Consider the following 18576-nt stretch of genomic DNA (forward strand, 5'->3'; position numbering starts at 1 on the left):
GCAAATAAAAAACGAATTGTTGTGTACCTGACAACTGGTGAGTATGTAGTCAATGCCCTTTTTCTGTTCATAGCCTTTTATAACAAATCTTGCTTTGTAACATACAACGTTTCCACTCTGGTCTGTTTTTGTTTTAAATATCCATTTGCAAGGTAAAGCCTTTTTTCCTGGACAAAGATCTGTTAAACTCCATGTATTGTTTTTCCTATAACTTTTTAACCTTTAGACATAATAGTATCAGATTGCTTGTAACAAACCACAATATTTTTTTTACACTTAAGTCGATAATTGTCATCATTACTATATTTTCACTGAAATTTTTGTTATGCAAAATTGGCTTAGTAATGTACGGAGTATCGGCATGTACAATAATACTATCTTTTGTCAGCAAACATAACAAAAACGATCAGAACTTTGTTTTTTTTTATTGAATTTTATTAAATTTGTAACTAGATATGGGACGTTCAGTAGGAATTGAACTGAAATCACTGTTGAGTTGAAAAAAAATGATGTAGTTGAAAACAAAAATTTTGTTTAGGGGTATAAAATAAGTCACAATGTATAAATTAGTGTAATTTGTATCAATTGGAAAATGTCTATATACAAATAATTAAGATTCATAATGTATTTCTATTTGGCAAAGTTGTATAATTACTAGAATTCCAGAGATTGTTGGAATATTGATGCGAGGAAATGATTATTCGTCAGACCGATTATTATCAATACTGTTCATACTATGAGAAGTTCAACTGACATAGGTTAACCAGATATTAATATAGTTCAAGTTAAATGAAGGCGAAATGCCACCAAGCCACTAAACAAATCCATTCCCCAATTATTGGAATATAGGAGTTAACGAAGTACACCATAATAAATACCGATCAAATAATTTCTGGTTAAAATCCATTTTCTTACTACTAAATAGAGTTAATCAAGATTTATTTTCCTAAGAAATTCATTTCGCGGAACGAGATGTAGCAATCTCATTCATTCCATAAACTAATTAAATAACATGTAGTGTTTGAGTTTGACAAATCCAATGTATTAAATCTCCCGTGGTGCCGCATCTCCATCAAATAATGTCAGTTATTTTCTGGGAACGTAATTCTAATTCGTCTGAATAATTTTCAGTCTATTAGTGCCGCTTTTTACACTTATTTAATTATTTTATATGAGAAACATTATACTCCATACTAATCTCAACTAAAGAAGCGAAATATTCGTTGAAAGAAAAAATAACAGAGTATACTGTTGTCTTCAGCGGCATCCCTTTGTTAAAACAATTAAATTGTATTAAAAAGGACGATGAATAGATTTTTATGTAGGAATTTGATGAAAAAAGATTTTTTTCTACGTCCGTAATATTTACGTTTTTTTTTCATTCATTTGCATTCATAAAGAATGTAATTTCTGAATCGATAAAAAGCGTAAAAAAAAGTACATAAGCGGTTCATTTTTTTCATGCTTTTGAGTTAAAAAAAGGGCCGTCATGTCTTTTTTCAACGCAATTATGAAATTGTTTTATTAAAATAGTGAGATGTGAACTGTTACACTTTTATTTTTTGTGTTTAATTAAAAGGAGTGTAGTATTATTATTAGGGATGGAGAGTAATAGTGAGAAAGTTTGATGCACACCAGAAGATGTTGAATCAGCAATTACAGTGACTATGAATCTTTTCCCTGCGAAATCCAGGGAACAGTATTTAAAGGAATATAAGTCTTTTATGGAGTGGCGTACTAAAAAAGGCATGAATAGCTTCACAAAAAGAGTGTTACTTTGAAACTAAATCCAAAATGTGGAAGTCTTCAAAATTTTGGTTGACTTATTCAAAACTGAAAGGCACCCTAATGGTAAATAACGACGTAGACATCAGTAAATACTCGAAACTCATTGAATATTTGAAAAATGAATCATTTGGCTATAGACCCAAAAAATCTGAAACATTTTAATAAGTTTCTCTTGCAAGCTCCAGACGATCATTATCTCATACATAAGGTATGCAAGCAAAAAATTTCAATGCAAGCTTGGATATTATTTGTAACATCTTTCAGGTTGCTTTAATATTCGGAATCGCAGGAGCTCAGCGGAGGAAGAAATCGTATAAAATGAAGTGTAACGATATTAATAATACCGTTAATGTTTTAATTATCACAGTACTTGATACAAAAACTCATGTTCAACTTCGATTTCCTGTTATTGGTGAAATATCTGACAATATATTAAGCTTGGTAAACATTTATAAAAAATATAAAAACCAACGGCCCACAAATGTCAAAAAAGATCATTTCTTTTTACAGCGTAAAAATGGATATCCAAGTTATAGGTATGAATACATTTTCAAAAATTCCCTCGCTTATCGCAACATATCTTTGGCGTCTCTATTAGTGGATTCCGGGGGTGATATAATTCAACTAAAGAAGCACGGTCAGTGGAAATCGAACACAGTTGCGGAAGGTTACGTAGACGACTCAATAAAAAACAAAATGGATTCCGCAGTGAAAATTTTAACGGAAACAACTTGAAGCCACATTGTAAATGTTCACGATCTTACCAACAATTCAATAAGTACTAATATAACTATAGACGTTATTTTTTTTAACTCATTAAATTTTGCCTTTTCAAGTACCAATACCAATAGTAAACTTCTTCTTCACTCCAAATTAATAATGTTCACAGATGTACTTTTAATATCACCATTAGAAAATTTTTTAATTCTACGGACGAAAAAACATTTTGTATCAAACTCGGAGTGAAGTAAGTTTTTTTTTCATTTGTAGAATTGCCGTCCTACTCGTGAAAAAAAGTATTACTTTACTCACTTATTGCATAAATAACTATTTGAGCTTCTCAAAAATCACTTTATTGGACATAAAGAGAATCAATAACCTTCGTTAGAAAGGGAAAATAAAACTTAAATTACTCATATCCACCTTGACCTATTACATCAGGAAAATAGAGCATAATTTTTTCTTATTTATTACTTGTTCGACACAATTTCTCCATCAACTGATTTTAATGTTTCCGTCTTAGGTGCTCAAACATAATATTTACAATAACATTTTGATATTTTGTATGTAAATATTTATGTCCAAACTCTCGACTGGCTTCTGTACCAATACTTTTCACTTTACGACTTTTTCACGACGACTCAAATGGTCAATAATAATAATAAAACACTAGAATTGAATACAATAATCGAAAACTAAACTAAGTTCAGAATAACAACACCAGGAACCACTCCTGTCAACCGTCGAGACCAAAGAAAATATTTCATTCAAAGCAAATATTGGGGCAACGTCATTAAAATAATCTGCCTTGTAGTCGAAATTCATTGATCCTCTTGACAGTCCTATAATTGTAAATTAAATATACTGAATAAATATATAAATATTACAAATCATTCCAACTTATCACAATACAATTTGGTTGATCAATAATGCAGACATTTTTTATCTTCATTGGTTCTTTCGGTCTCCAATTCTCGCTCTTCCAATTCCTTTGTGAATTCTGCCATCAACTATTCACTATTCTTGCTAGATATGCTTACAGCCCTACACCTGGCACCAATTTGTGACATACCGGAGTTTTAACTATTTATCAACTGATATCAAAAAGTATACAGAAGCAAGATTTATATCTTTCTTCTTTAAACTTTTATGTTTTTTCAAGAGTTATGTATCAATTTCTGCCGTGTATTGTTTTTATAGCTAAATATTTGATGCTTCCAAATGTTCTTTTATTTTATACGTATATTTTACGTCTCTTCTTTTTTAAAATTAGTTTTTTGTAATAATTTTTGAAAGACAGATAAAAATTGACGTTTTGATTTATTGGAGTCTTTTATTTTGATAAAGATCAAATTTCTAGTGAACTTTTTATTTATATATTAATGCAAGTAATGCTTCATTGGAGGTTACCATCTTTTTGATGGCTACACTTCTTTATATGACAATCCATTTTGAAGCTGACTTTTGATTGTTGTTTAGTTTCCTTTTTGACATTCCATTATCGATAAACTTCGGCAGAGCAACTTTTGGCCTATTTTTGACTTTTTTATAAAATAATGGTTCTGATCGTCACTTTCCGAGTCCTTCGTTCATTTTATACATAATAGTCCTCCAAACCGGCTAAATCTAATAAAAATGGACAGTTTCCGGACCACGTTTACTCTTACTTTTAAAGTGCATCCATGAGACACAGAAGACGCCGAAGAAACTGTAGCCGCTATACACGCAAATATTGAAAAATATTCAAATCGATCGCTATTCCCAGCAACTCGCCTTCCACTTTATAGAAAATTCTAAGAAAGAATCTTAGCCTGAAAGCATTCAAGATTCAGCTTCTACAGGATATGAAATCAAACGACATCGTATGTGTGGCTAATCCGACAAATGGGCTGAAGCACAATAAATTTTAATTCAAAACTTTGTTCTTCGTTCCACACGTTTTGATTGAAAAACCATCCCTAGATAATTACGGTTTGGTGCAACTTTTGGACCATTAGTCATTGATCTATATGTCTTCAAAAACCTACCCTCGTACCTAAAGAGCTGAAATTTATCTTGTCGATATGTGGTTCCAAGAGTACGGTACGTTCCATATGCCACATAATGAGTACAATGAATTTTCTCGAAGAAACTTCTGATGAAAGAAAAATTGATTGCCTCATTTTCTTTGTGGTTATGTGAATTCACTTGTTTACATTTGATGAGTTTTTGGGGTGGTGGATATATAATTTAATATAAATTCTATTAAAATATTAAAAATAAGTAAATAAATAATAAGTCATTTCAAAGAAAATAATTAGTTATATGTTATATAGAAGATGATACTATTTAACTGTTCAAATTTTCTTATTAATAATACAAAAAAACATAATGTCTCAAGCTATTTCAACTTTATACTTTCTAGAATCATTTTCACCCACAATTGAACTAATCTCAGGAGGAATAACCAGAAATGTTTCCCATGACGATGAAATATACTCGTGAACTAACTTTCCATTCTACACAAAAGAAATTGGAGCAACAAAAGCATTTGTTGCGTGGGGAATTGTTTATCAGCTGCAGTAAAAGTGAAATCTCAATAATTTACTGAAATTTTCGAATAAATACTGGATTCAAAGTTCATGGAACTACGAAAGCATGGAATTTAATTATTTTTATTATATATTATATTATATATTATTTTATTAATAGTACCTATAATATGAATTCCAAAGTTATTTTCAATCACATCAAATGAATTGGAAATGAAAACAATACGAGCCCCACTGAAACTACCGCTACATTATCTCAGTTGTCGCCGAGCTAAGGTGGGAAACGATGGTTCTACGATCCGTGCTTCTTCCAATTGTGGATTGCGAAATGTGGCTAGTTTTCTAAGTGGAAAAATGTATTTCACAAATGCTTAGCAAGAAAATGAAATATATCACATTTCTTAAAAACTATTGTTATAGGAGATGAAATCTATGGCTAGTGTGCTCCACTTGATTATATAGAAAAATAACAATTCCCGACCTCATTGTGCTAATGTAAGAAGAAAAACTTTTCTTGAAGTTAAAATGAAAAGTCTTTCGCCACTCACATTATAATCCTTATCCAGCACCAAGAGGTTACAACGAAGACATTCAAGATGCAGTGAGGACCTGAGCTCACTAACGACGGACTTTGCAAATAAAAAAGGAAAGAAAAATCATTATGAATGTGTCTTTTTGTTTGCAATTCACTTAACATTTTTGTAAAATAATGAATAACATTACAAAAATAGTAGCCACTCCTAGCTCCAATGTTAAATAATAATAGTTTTAGTTGAAGTTAAGTTTTTCAAAATCCTATAGACGCTTTTTTGTCATGAAATTAACTGTAAATTTCATTAGGAAATCATGTGAGTATTTGTAACCCAACCAAAGAATTCATTGAATACCTATATGCCTATATTCCTTACTCCTTTAACGGCTTTGCAGATAACAATCCATAGTTTAATAAAAACAGCACTGGAGTAGCCAACAGCAAAAATTCTGCTTTTTCAAATGGCGCTCAAATTCTAGTGATAAAAATCGTATAAACTTTGTTGTCTTGAGAAATACCTGCAAACACACCGTAGTTGCCAACTAGGAACGATAAATGAGAGAGTTAAAAACATACTTCTCAATTGCCCCAGGTTTTTCTGATATGTAACAAAAGCAGTAGGCTAAAACTTTTGTTTGCTTCATATTCAACTCTTGGTTTACGGGGAAACCTACCATCCATCCTATCATATAAAAGAGGTCCCTTCTCTGCAGTCTGGAAGCTTGCTTGTATTCAACCCATTTCATGTTTTATCTTTATTTAGTTATTTTTATGTTTGTTTTTTGGTTTTACAAGCTTTTTTCTACAAATTGTAACATTTTTGACATTTTGACAAGGCATTTTTCAGCTATTTCCAAGGCCATGGAGAAAGTCGTTAACCAGCAAATATTAAATCTTTCAACATTTTCAGCGACTGTTAATGCGATTTTATGTAACAAAGACCTAGACTGCTGTTTTTACAAAGAAGGCTGGCACCGCAGCTCAGGATTTGGTTCTGTCTAGATATAAAATACTATACCATCACCACAAATTCGCTTGTTGGGTGTTGAGGTTGGAAGTAATATGTCCTGATATAATCACTTGGCCAAAGTAGCTAAGTCATTACTCATGAGCTGGAATGATGTGCAACCAATGTAAAATGTTGTCGAAATCAATTTCTAAAGGCAAATGGATTTTAGTAACTATTTTTTCCAAATTCTTCAATTATTCAAATAAATCAGAAGTCTTTATTATACTTGGGTGCATTACATGAAGTTTTGCAAAAGTAGTCGAATTTTCATTGTCGATTAATACTGAATTTATCATTTCATATAAATCTATGATTAAGTCCATAGCCATCTTAATATATACACAATGTTAGTCGTTTGCTTGTTTGTTAATAAAATTTTTAATAAATTTAATTTTTGTTTCCAAAATCTGTTCGTTATTTGTTATTTGTCCAACAGTTTTATTGAATTTATTTATGAGTGAGACAGACAATGAATTTTGATTTTTTATATTACTAGCTATATTATTATGATTATCTTGTGGTTCTTTAATGAGGGTTTCAAATCTTTCTCCATCGTTCGAATCTAAGTTTCCGGTGATAGATTTAAAAATTTATCCTTAGCCATTTGTAAGTCCTCATTTTGTTCTAGAGAGATGGGGTAATATTTCTACCAATTTATTTTCAATATTGGCTTCTGTGAAGTCTAGCAATTTACAATAATTTGATAGATCATTAGTGTAATGTTTATTTTGGTCAACAAAGACTCTAATTTTTGGAGCTTGAATTTGTAATTTGTTTATTTCTAAGATCATTGGGTTCAAATCATAGTAATATATAAGTGCATAGTTATACATTTAAATTTTTACAGTTCCTAATTTGAAGGGTAGTAGCCCGGGGTTGTCAACTAGGTTTCTAATTATTATTTTATCCTGGAGTTCCATAGTTCCAGAAAATCTGAAATAATAAAATTCTATGTTCTAAATTATCGTCCTAATATTAAGTTTCGAAAATTGTGTAGAATATTGTATATAGTTTTTATCTTACTATTTGAATTTAAAGGTCTTTTTCCAGGGGCATTTTAAATTGTCCATATGTACAATTTCCTTATTTTCGGTAGAAGCTTTTTTTGTGCAGGGTTGACAGTTTTTAGTTTTGTTGGTAATGTGTATTTATTAGCGTGATTATGATGTATGTGTTTTCTAATATACACTTTCTGAAAGGGCCTAAATATTTCTGGTTTGTCCCGGTTCTTATTAAGTTTGCTAGCGATTTTTTCCTTTCTATTAAGTCGTAATTAATTTTTGAGTATAATAATCTTGTTTTTACTTTATGACTATTGATATAGTCATTTAAAAGTATTTTATTTATATCAATATCATAAACGTCGTTGTTATTAATATATCCGTCTAATATATCTATTGGTTTCATCTTTGTGCTAGAATGAATCGGTTGTAGGCAAGTATTGCATATAGCAATTTTATTTTAATTGGAGTTTTTGAGAAAACTTGAGTATTTAAGATTCTGATGTGTTCAACTAGAGTTGAACGAAGTCTTTCTATTTGCCCATTAGATTGAGGATGATTGGGAGAGGTGGAATAAACTTGAATTTTGTGAAAGCTCAATAGTTCTGAAAACAACAAATTTTTTAATTCAGTACCATCATCGGCTATTATTTGTTTCGAAAAACCGTGGTGAGAAAAGAATTTGATAAGATTGTCTACGTTGTTTAATTCATCGTTGAGATTATCTTGACGGTCAGGTATTATCTGCTGTATTGCATGGTCAGAATCATTGTTAGTTGAGTTCGTTGTCGGTGAAATTTCAGGGTCTAGGTCAGTTTCGAGGTTTACTATCAAGGATATAAAGTCTAGGTCAGGGTTTTCGTCTTGAATTGTTTCTATCGTCGGGGCTTTTAGCTAATTTTCGATTGTAGTTTTATCCAAAATTCTTGATCATTGAGGGATTCGTTTGTTTCTTTGGTATTAATTTCAATTCTGGATAGTGCGTCTGCAAGAGTATTAAGTTTTCCACGTTTGTATACAATTTAATAATCAAATTCGTCTAATTTGATTCGCCATCTAATGAGTTTGGAATTTGGGTCCTTTAGAGAAAAAAGCCATTGGAGCGGTTTGAGATCGCAAACAATGGTAAATTTTCTGCCATATAAGTAAGGTCAGAAATATTTTTGGCCCACACAATGGCCAATAGTTCTTTTTCTGTGGTATCATAATTTCGTTCGGAAACGTTAAGTGTTCGTGATGCGTAAGCGATCTTTTCCGATAGGCCCTTGAGAAATTTCTGCTACGAGGGCTACGTTACTGGCGTCTTTGGTCAGATTAAATGGTTTTGTGATGTCGGGATATTGGAGAATCGGATCGTTAGTCAGGATGTTATTACATGTCTTGGAGCATGATAGAAATTTTCATTGTGTTCAATTTTTGCGCCCTGTTTTGGGCATTTTGTCAGTGGTTTAGTCAAATGGGCAAAATGTTTTATGAAGCATCTATAGTCTCCTAGCAGTCCTAGGAATCCTTTTATTTGTTTTGTGGTCTTGGATATAGGATAGATATAGAACTCCCAGTGTCCCGATTCAGACTAAAGGCTGTTTTCTCTATGTCCTTTTTGGCCATTTCGAGCTGATGGAATCCTGAGGCTGGATCTAAGGTCGTAAAATATTGGCATCTGCCTAATTTGGCTATTAAGTCTGTTATATTAGGTAGAGGGTATTTGTATCAATCGTTTTCTCGTTAAGGCGTCTATAGTCAATTACTATACGAAATTTAGCTTTACCGGAAGCGTCTTGTTTTTTCGGAACTACCCATAAGAGCGCATTTCAAGCACTTGAACACGGTCAGATAATTTTGTGATTTAGAAATTTCTGAATTTGTTTATCTACTTCGTTTTTGTAAACAAAAGGATATCGATAGCAGGCATTTCGTCAGAAGTTCGTATTTCATGTTTAATTTTGTTTTTAAAAGTAAGGGGTGTATATTCGTTGTAAAATATGTCAGAATATTTTGGATTTCTCTTCATCATTTAAATGATCGATTGTAATATTATTCAAATCTCGTAGTTTGCGTAGAGGTTTCTTCTAGGTAATTTAATTCGAAATTCTGAAAATCATTATTATCAAATATTTCTACAGGAAGTGGTTCTGAAAAACTTTATTTTACTGGATTTGTTGTAGCATTTAAGATTGTGGTGATAGCTTCTCAGTTTTTTGCGATTGATAAAGATTCTGGTATTTCACAACCGTGAAATTTTTTATGAGGGTTTATAATCTCGCCATTTTTTATATTGGTTTTTATTTTAATAACTCTTTCCGTTCTAGATTTTGTAAAAGTTTAATTTTATTGTGCTTTGTGGAGTGATTAACCATCCGCCAGAAAAGTCCAAGTTGGCTTTTATCAATTTTAAATTATCTAGACCAATAAGCCCTTGGAATACACTATGAAATTTGAACACTTAATATTTGAGATTCAAATTATCGGAACGCTTGAATATTTTTGAAGAAGGGATTATAGTGCTATATTTATGGGCAGACTCTTGAAAAACTGATTCAACAATAAATGGGTCATGAGTTAAATTTTCTGAAAAATATTGAAATACAATTTCGTGATCTATGAAGGATCTTGTTGATTCAGAATCTATTAATAGTTTAATATTATACTCAGGGAGTATTATATAGGACAACTCGCTATTATTACTTAAATTTAAAGATATCGATTCGGGTGTTAGGGCTTGTCTGATTTCTGAGGGGTGTCGGGAAAATTTGTAGAATCTTGATTGTTTTGTTCTTCAAATTGATATTACTCTTATTCAAGGTATGAATCATCAGGATAATAATATTGTTGGGGTGCTTCGTCTTCAATATCGGCGTTGAACAGTTCCTCTGCTATGAAATTATTTTGTAGTCGAAAATTTCGAAAATGGTTTAGATTTGAAGGTCTTGGGGGTGAGTTCATGGAAGATAAACTCACTGGTTGATTGTTCATTATATTTCTTATGGAAATACTCATGGGTGTTGGGTTTGGTAAATTCGGATTTTGATTTGGTCTGAAAAAGTTGGAAATCGTTGGAGCTGTCTCGACATGATAGGACGAATGGGTAAATGTTGAAATGGAAATGGTCTTTGTTCTCTAAAGAAATTATTGGGTGTATAAGCATTGAATCGAACGGAATTATGTTTATCTAAATTGTGTCGCTGTGTAAAAGTTTTATTCGATTATTGTGGTTGCTTTATATTTGTTTAATGAGTGTAATTCTGAAAGTAATGTACATTGTTCTCTTTTAAAACACATTGTAAAGCTTTCAGCTAAACTATTTGGTTTCATACTTCTAATAGTAGTACCTAACGGTTCCTTTAGTCCCGATAAAAATGTTGTCAAAGCTACAATATTATATAAATTTCTTTTTAATATTTTCGATTCATTTTCAATTTCATAAGCATCTATATAACTACACAAAAGATTGAGAATATTCAAAACTGTATCATAGAACTGTTGTGGTTTTTCATTCAGTTGTTATCTCATCATTACTAAATCCCCGTTAACACAATTTTCGTCTCTCTGGTCCACAAAATACATCCTTCAACTCGTTCCAAATAGATACATTTTGTATATTCACGACTAATTTTGCATTTTCAGTTAATTTGCCATCGAAATCTGGTACACATTTGAAATATTCTGGTATGAAATCGGCCATAATTAAGTTATTATTATCTCTACTTATTAAACTTTGATTTGAAATTTGTAACGCAGCTGAAGGTGTTAATTTTAAACTTTGAAATATATTAGATATGTTAAAAATAAATTAGATCGTCAACTCCAGACATAAGATTGATTGTACTTACAGTAATAATAGGAGAAATATTTCCAACATTCCTATAGAGATATACTCCAATTCAACAATTTTGTTTTCTTCGGATGAATATCTCTGCGAAATCGGACTATTTCGGCTCCAATTCCCTTCGACGGACTTCTTTGCACTTGGGGTCGTTTCGGTGTTCGATACACTGGGCTTCTTGACGTTCTATGGATCGCTCTGAACTTCCACTAGTACAAAATAACTATGTCCGTAGATTCGATAATCAGTCAATCGTTAAAACGGAAATCGACGCGTTCGATACGTATCAATCCCGAATATCTTACTGACTGCGCCACTTTTAAATTATTAACTTCGAAAACACTTTTTAAAAACTTTATTTCACATAAACTGATTATAGAATGATTACAATTTACTGTAAATGACCACAATTGACTAACTAAAAAATGTATGAGAAAACACTTTTATATTAATATAAAATGCTGATGAGGTCCTCGCATTGTGATTCCGTGAAAACAGTAACTCATCGGTTTCTGTGGGAATGGTCGAGATAATTCCTGAATGTTTGTATGTTGGTAACTGACTTTTTGGCTTCGATGGTGCCTTACTGTTAAAAAATCAGTCATCTACTTCAGAGAAACACATACAAACCGTTCCACGTTTACATAGTAGTGACATTAATTTTCTCATCAATAATATTATTCTTATGCAGAGAATTCAGTTTTCACTTTTCAATCTAATTATTGCTGAACAAGTATGTTTTTAAACTATAACTTATATAGGTAGAAAGACTCGTTCTTTATTGACTTTTAACTTTATAATAATTAAACTTTAACTTAATACGTTGATCAAGATTCACGATAGACACACTATAAGGAATAGTTCCTAGTTGAACGTAAGGAATTCATTTTCAGAATATCTTTTACCACATCTTGTATCTCCATTACTAATTACAACAAAAATATATTCTCACAAGATAAATGATTATTAAATATATATTTAGATGGGTTATGAAAATAAATAATTATTCGTTTAGTGCTTGGAAGCAAACAATATTGAAAACACTTTTTCCTCAGCGTTATTCTCACTCTAACTCAAGCATTACGATAATGTAATAAAAATTTTTCCATTAAAAATTCTCCGTTCCTCGTGTCTTTGCTTTTCTTCCAGTCGGTCTTCTAGTACCTTGCAAATCGTATTTTTTGCAGTCAAATGGATATAACTATAAATCCGTCATTTTACCATCATAAATTAACAATTTTTTCCAAACATATTTGAAGGGAATTATTATTATCTCAAATAATATAATATGATGGTGAAAGTGAAATTAAGATTTTACCAGGACACAATTCAACATTACCTACATATCACTATAATACACATTGACTACAGTTGACACTAATATAAAAACGTTTACCCTGTATAAGTATAACTTACTCATTTCAAAATATCATTTATTTTCACACTTTTCAACCTTATAATCAAAATTTTTATTAAAATGTATATATGTATATAGTCGCAAATGAATGCTCAATCCTAATAATTCCTTCCTACTGAACAAATAATTTTTTTTAGGTAAAATTAGAGTTACATAACAATTCTATTTTACAAATAATTCTCGTTTAACAAAAAACCTGAAAAAGGTAGATTTTTAATTTGAAATGTCGATTTTCTAAATAATAGGCGAACATGATAACGACACCAGTTTTAACGTGGTATATGTCACTTCTTTTTAATTGAAGAGTGATGAAAAGGTCTTTTCATACTGTATTCAGTGATGAAGTTGTTAATCAGTTATTACTTCTACGTAGTGAACAAAAATACATAGTATTTTTCAGTTTGAGTATTTCCTACAACTATCAAAAATTCTCAATAAAGCTATTGCAGTTCAATCTTTTGGATGAGTAATCCACTATTTAATAAATTTCAAGTTGCATATAAAAATGAATTTCACAAATGCTTTTGTTATCTTTGCTTTACCACTCCTCGCCAATATTTTCCAAATGTCAACAACCCCACCTTCCAAATTATAGTATCAGTTCACAATAAGTGCACCAGTGTTTTCCTGGAAGGTGGATTGGTAGACGATGACCAATAGAGTGTATCCCAAGGTCTCCAGATCTTACACCTCAAGGTTTAATTGATGGGGCTATTTATCTTCAAAATTTTATTAACATATTTTGCAAACACCAAAGAGCTACAAGACTAAATTAAAAACGAAGCCATTAGAATTACTCCGGTTTTTATTTTGAGCATTGAATCTAGCTGAAAAGTATTATGTATTAATAGAATTGTTGATGCAATCTTTTGAATAAAAATTGTAATTGGTCAAAATTCAATTTTCAGTGATATTCTTCAAAAATCAAATTTATATATAAATCGAAAACATATCGTACTTAAAGTAATAAATGGAAATTATCGTGAGAAAAAACTCTAATGAAAGTCCTATCCTATAATTGGATTATTTTAAAAAAAATGCATTTTACCACAATATTTCTTATGTACATAAACTTTCGCTCTTTTTCTCAATTAAATTCATTTAGCTTGTATATATTATCACATATAATAATAGCACACTTATTTTCAAGAATGTCATTTATACTATAAATATGGAATACATTTAATAATTAATTTTTTCAAATTTCAGCAAAACGTCAATAGCTCCCAGCCATTAGAGGCAACACCCTCCACCTGTACGTACTCTTCGGTGGGCCAGCATGAACTTCATCCTTTGTGACATTGCTCCATGAAAACACCTAGGAAACCTCCATCGCCTACTTTTTCGACAGAAAACCCTGTCTCTCCTCCAGACACTATGCCTTCGCCTAATACATTGTAGTTGTCTTAAGAATATTTCCGTATCTCGTTAAGTGAATATTTTAATAGTAAAATGTATTTAATACACATTTGTTATAAAAGGTGATGTTATGAAAGGAATACGATTGAATAGCGATGAAATTCGAAATAAACAAGTGTATACATTGTAAACTGTAAATAATATCCAATAAGTCATTGATGTATTTTACAACGGTATCAATTTAATGTTAAACCTCAAAATTGATTTAAAATTTACAAACAATATAATTTGATGATTTATTAGTTTCATATAAAATATTTCCGTGTGAGTCTTCATGTTAGAGACGTGATGTACTAATAATTGTCAATCTAAATACCTTCTATTTTTGAAACAAACCGTTACAACGCGCAACTGATGGGAAAAATTTAGACATAAAAATAAAGATTCCTACAGAGCGAAATTTTGTTGGGATCTTGGATTTGTTTTAAAAATATACTAAAGTCCTCATCAATCCCATGTGTGCTCAAAAAGTTATGCGGGGATAAAAGTCAAAATTTTATGTTTGTTGTATTTTTATCGAAAACGGTAAGATTTATCAAGAAAATACCTCAGGCCAAAGCTGTAGGTCTAAAAATCTTCTCTAAATATTTGTGAAATATCGTGGTAGTAATATTAGTGTTCTACATTATATGCACATATTTGCTACATACTTAGGTACTGTCTCTTAAACTGTATACTAATGAAACTATTGTGTTTAGTCGTGGAATGTCAACTTTAATCGATGCAACAGAGATGCGAGAATCGATGGATTTACTGAGTATTTAAGAAGTGAGAAGTCTGTTACCTAGATTGCAGAAAATCATACACCTGGACAGGTTCAATCTCTGCACAAAAAATCACATATGGATGAATAAAAATGTACTACAAAATAAGTCAACCTCGAACAAGAGCGCGAATAAATGAATCTAGCTTTTGTTTTGTTTGTGGCGACCAAGCGGATGGAGAAACTGAGAAAGAGAAAGCGTGAGATCTTCGAAAAAAAATTTCGCACTTATATTTAAAGAGTCCTTTGAATTCAGCTGAAGATCGTTCTGATGGCGTATTAAAAGCTATCATTGGACTTATTAATTTGCAGTATTATTTAGTAGCTGCTGATGCTAAATACCATAACAGTTGCTGCAAATGTTTCCTTAAACCTAATATATGTAGTAAAATTGGACGTATTCAAAGTGAGGCTATGAACTCTGCGATGGAGGAAATTTTTAAATTCATAGACGACTGCCTGTTTACGATAGATGAATCAAAGGATGTTTGGAACTTGTAACTTCAAATAACATAATTATAAAAGTACGATTCAAGTTGAAGCATGGTAGTAGAATTATTATGACAGAGAAGCCGGAAAAATTAGCTTTCTCCTAATAATATGAGGAAAATACGTACATAAGACACATCTCGAGAGCATAAAACTGTACTTTAACCACTAGTATTGATAAATATTTAAAAATATTCAATATATTATGTATTTAAAAATATATATTATATAAATTACTATCAAACTTCTGTATTTTCATGAAAGTTTAGCTGGTAGAAAAAATATCGTATCCAATTCATGTGTAAAGGTCTTTTTTCGACTTATATTATTGTTAATATTCAAATTCTTCTAAAGGGCTCTTTACACACCTATACATATTTAACTATTATCTGCATACATATTATATGTACAGATGATACAACTGTGATATCTCAGAAACGATTATACTTACAGAAACAATTATAAGAGCAATTTTTATAGAAAATTTTGAGATCTACAACTTACGTTTGACATATTGTTTTTATCGCACATGGGAGCTGATTTTTTTTGGCAAACACAAGATCTCCTTCAATATTATGATCAAGTAACTAAGGTGTACAGCAATGAACAAGCTGATCACCTAACAGAAAGGCCAAACAACTACTTTCATAGGAACACAACCTTTTATAGAATTTCAAAAAAAGTCATCAAGTCATGATCATGAAAAAGTGGGGAAACAATAGGAAATCACAAACATGGGGTAACACCCAGGTCTGGAATAATCAGAGAGATTCCTTCCTTACTTTACTAACTTGATCAAGAAATTCATTTCATTACGCAAATATGCGCCAATAGAATTACTGTTATGACAGTATGACACTGTCCCGTTAATAACATCGGAAAAATATTTAGAAAGCTACCCACATCTTGTTGGATCTGCAAGTTACCAAAAAAAAACAGTCGAACACTTTCTCTGCGAGTATGAGGCTGTCCATCGACAGAAGCGCTGCGATTTATCCTCTTCTAAACTAGAAAAGGTGAGCTGCGTAGCCCTGAGACATGTTTAATGAAAATCTTTGCACTACACCATCACCTACTTTCATTTCATTCTCCTGAATCAATAATGTTTTTGCTACGTTTTTTTCGTATTACCTTCACCAGTAAAATATAAATGGTTCTTTAGTTTTTCAAATTCTGTTTCGTTGGGTGATTTGCGCTCTGAAAATCTTAGATGCAAGCAAACAATTTTGATTACATTCACTCAGTACCCAAATCAGATTCACCATTTACTAAGTAGAAGAAATTACACTGTTTATCTTGAACACTTCTCACTTCATTGGAGACTGTTCTTACAAACGGTGAACCAATTATATTTAAGTCAATTCTGTCAACTGAAAAAATGTAAAAAATCAATATTAATTGTGTTTTACAATAAATTTAACAAAATAACCGTTCTCCTAAATTTAAGAACAAACTTGGCAAAAATGTACAGCAAGCTACAAAACCGAAAATTCTATTTATGCTATTAAATACAAATTGTTCCATTTGAAACAAAAAAGAAAATGAAAGTTTAGAATTTCTCTCTACTTTAATACAGAAATATTGTATGATATTTGTATTTGTGAAATATTTTAGTTTTTTTGAAACGTGTAGTAAACTACCGAGCTTTGATTTACCTGGGATTTTCACATAAACGTGTCCTTACCTAATAAAAATTTATATCTAAAAATCCTCGAAAAAACACGTATACTTGATTGTCGTGGGATTGGATTTTATACTATATAAGAATTGAATTATGCGTTTTGACCTCTCCTTCGTATGCTAACACCAGATCTTGGAATCTTGCTCTTATTTTAAGTAAAAACCCCTGGGAGGCCTAGTTATGGCCGGATCGTTCGACGATGGTATATTTCGATTTCCTGGCTGAACATTTATACAAAACGATATCTTATAATACTACATTTTTTTGTATAAAAATCATGTAGGATTCGTCGGCAATGTCGAACAACAAAATTTCTCACTAAAAATGAATGTGTTCTCATCATAGACATAAATACTGTCTCATATATATTTTTAGCATGGGTTTTCTCATCAATGAAGATGTCTCGTATGTCTACGCCACCAACTGCTAATGTATTTTTAAACCGCCTTTAATCAACTATTGTTATTTGTCTACGAGTTTTATTGATTTCTTTCGATGTCTTAAATTTCCAAGTAGGCTATGTTTTTCTTTATTATAAACCCAATTAAGCATAATTCCGCACAGTATAGCCTTAATAGTTGAGATTCTTCATAATGATACATGAAATAAAATTTTGATATATTACTAAAACTTGATTCTCAACTTATAAAAAGTTTGTGACCCCGACGTGATTTGAACACGCAACCTTCTGATCTGGAGTCAGACGCGCTACCGTTGCGCCACGGAGTCTTAGTAATATTACATACAATATGTCTTTCATAAATTTTGGTTATAAATCTCGATTTCACTCAATGTTATTATAAATAGTTCACTTGATGCATTCTATTGTCTGATGACAATTTATTTATATAGTGTCCCTAAATTATTCTCTTCAAACTAAAAAAAGTATTGCAGAAATAAAAGCAAACAAGCTTAATTAAATTTTTCCTAATTGTGCAGCTTCGCAATAAGTGAAAATTATTTAATTAGAGACATGAATTTGATATGGGAAAAGAAATACTTCTAAGTTTTCGACTTGGCTATTGGCCCTGTATTGTTTCCCTCCCTAAAACTTTATGTCCACTTATTTAAAAAATCTCCCTTGTTACACCATTCTCTCCCACACTCTTTCAATCGCATTGTTCCACTTTTATCTCGTTGTCTCAAGATTCCTCAAGGTGTATATAGGTTTTTCTATCTCTTTTTCATTATCCTGTTCTTCTGCCTATTGTTGCATGATATCGGAGTTCCCTCTGATGTAATTAAATAAGTTATCGAAATAGTCCGCCCACCTTTCTAATCTTGATTGTTGGTCTCCTATGATGGCACCTTCCTTATATTTACGGTGCCTTGGTTTTTTTCTTGTGCTTTCCTCGCCTCCTCGTGAAGATTATAATTTATTTATTCACATAGCTTATACTGTT

At 31.2% G+C, this 18576-nt stretch overlaps 1 long non-coding RNA gene and 1 other non-coding gene across 2 annotated transcripts in view; one reads left to right on the forward strand and one right to left on the reverse strand.

Annotated features, from left to right (window-relative positions):
* Nucleotides 1-14410, forward strand: part of LOC130898231 (uncharacterized) — a 44812-nt gene extending 30402 nt beyond the window's left edge. Inside the window, exon 3 of the long non-coding RNA XR_009059858.1 lies at nt 14031-14410. This is a non-coding gene — a long non-coding RNA (uncharacterized LOC130898231). The remainder of the gene's footprint in view (nt 1-14030) is intronic.
* Nucleotides 14411-17830: 3420 nt separating this feature from the next.
* On the reverse strand, nt 17831-17902 carry Trnaw-cca (transfer RNA tryptophan (anticodon CCA)). Its single transcript has one exon. It is a non-coding gene; the product is annotated as a tRNA-Trp (tRNA).
* Between the last annotated feature and the right edge of the window lie 674 nt (nt 17903-18576).

The sequence above is a fragment of the Diorhabda carinulata genome, chromosome 9, assembly GCF_026250575.1.
Source record: "Diorhabda carinulata isolate Delta chromosome 9, icDioCari1.1, whole genome shotgun sequence".
Taxonomy (NCBI): Eukaryota; Metazoa; Arthropoda; class Insecta; order Coleoptera; family Chrysomelidae; genus Diorhabda; species Diorhabda carinulata.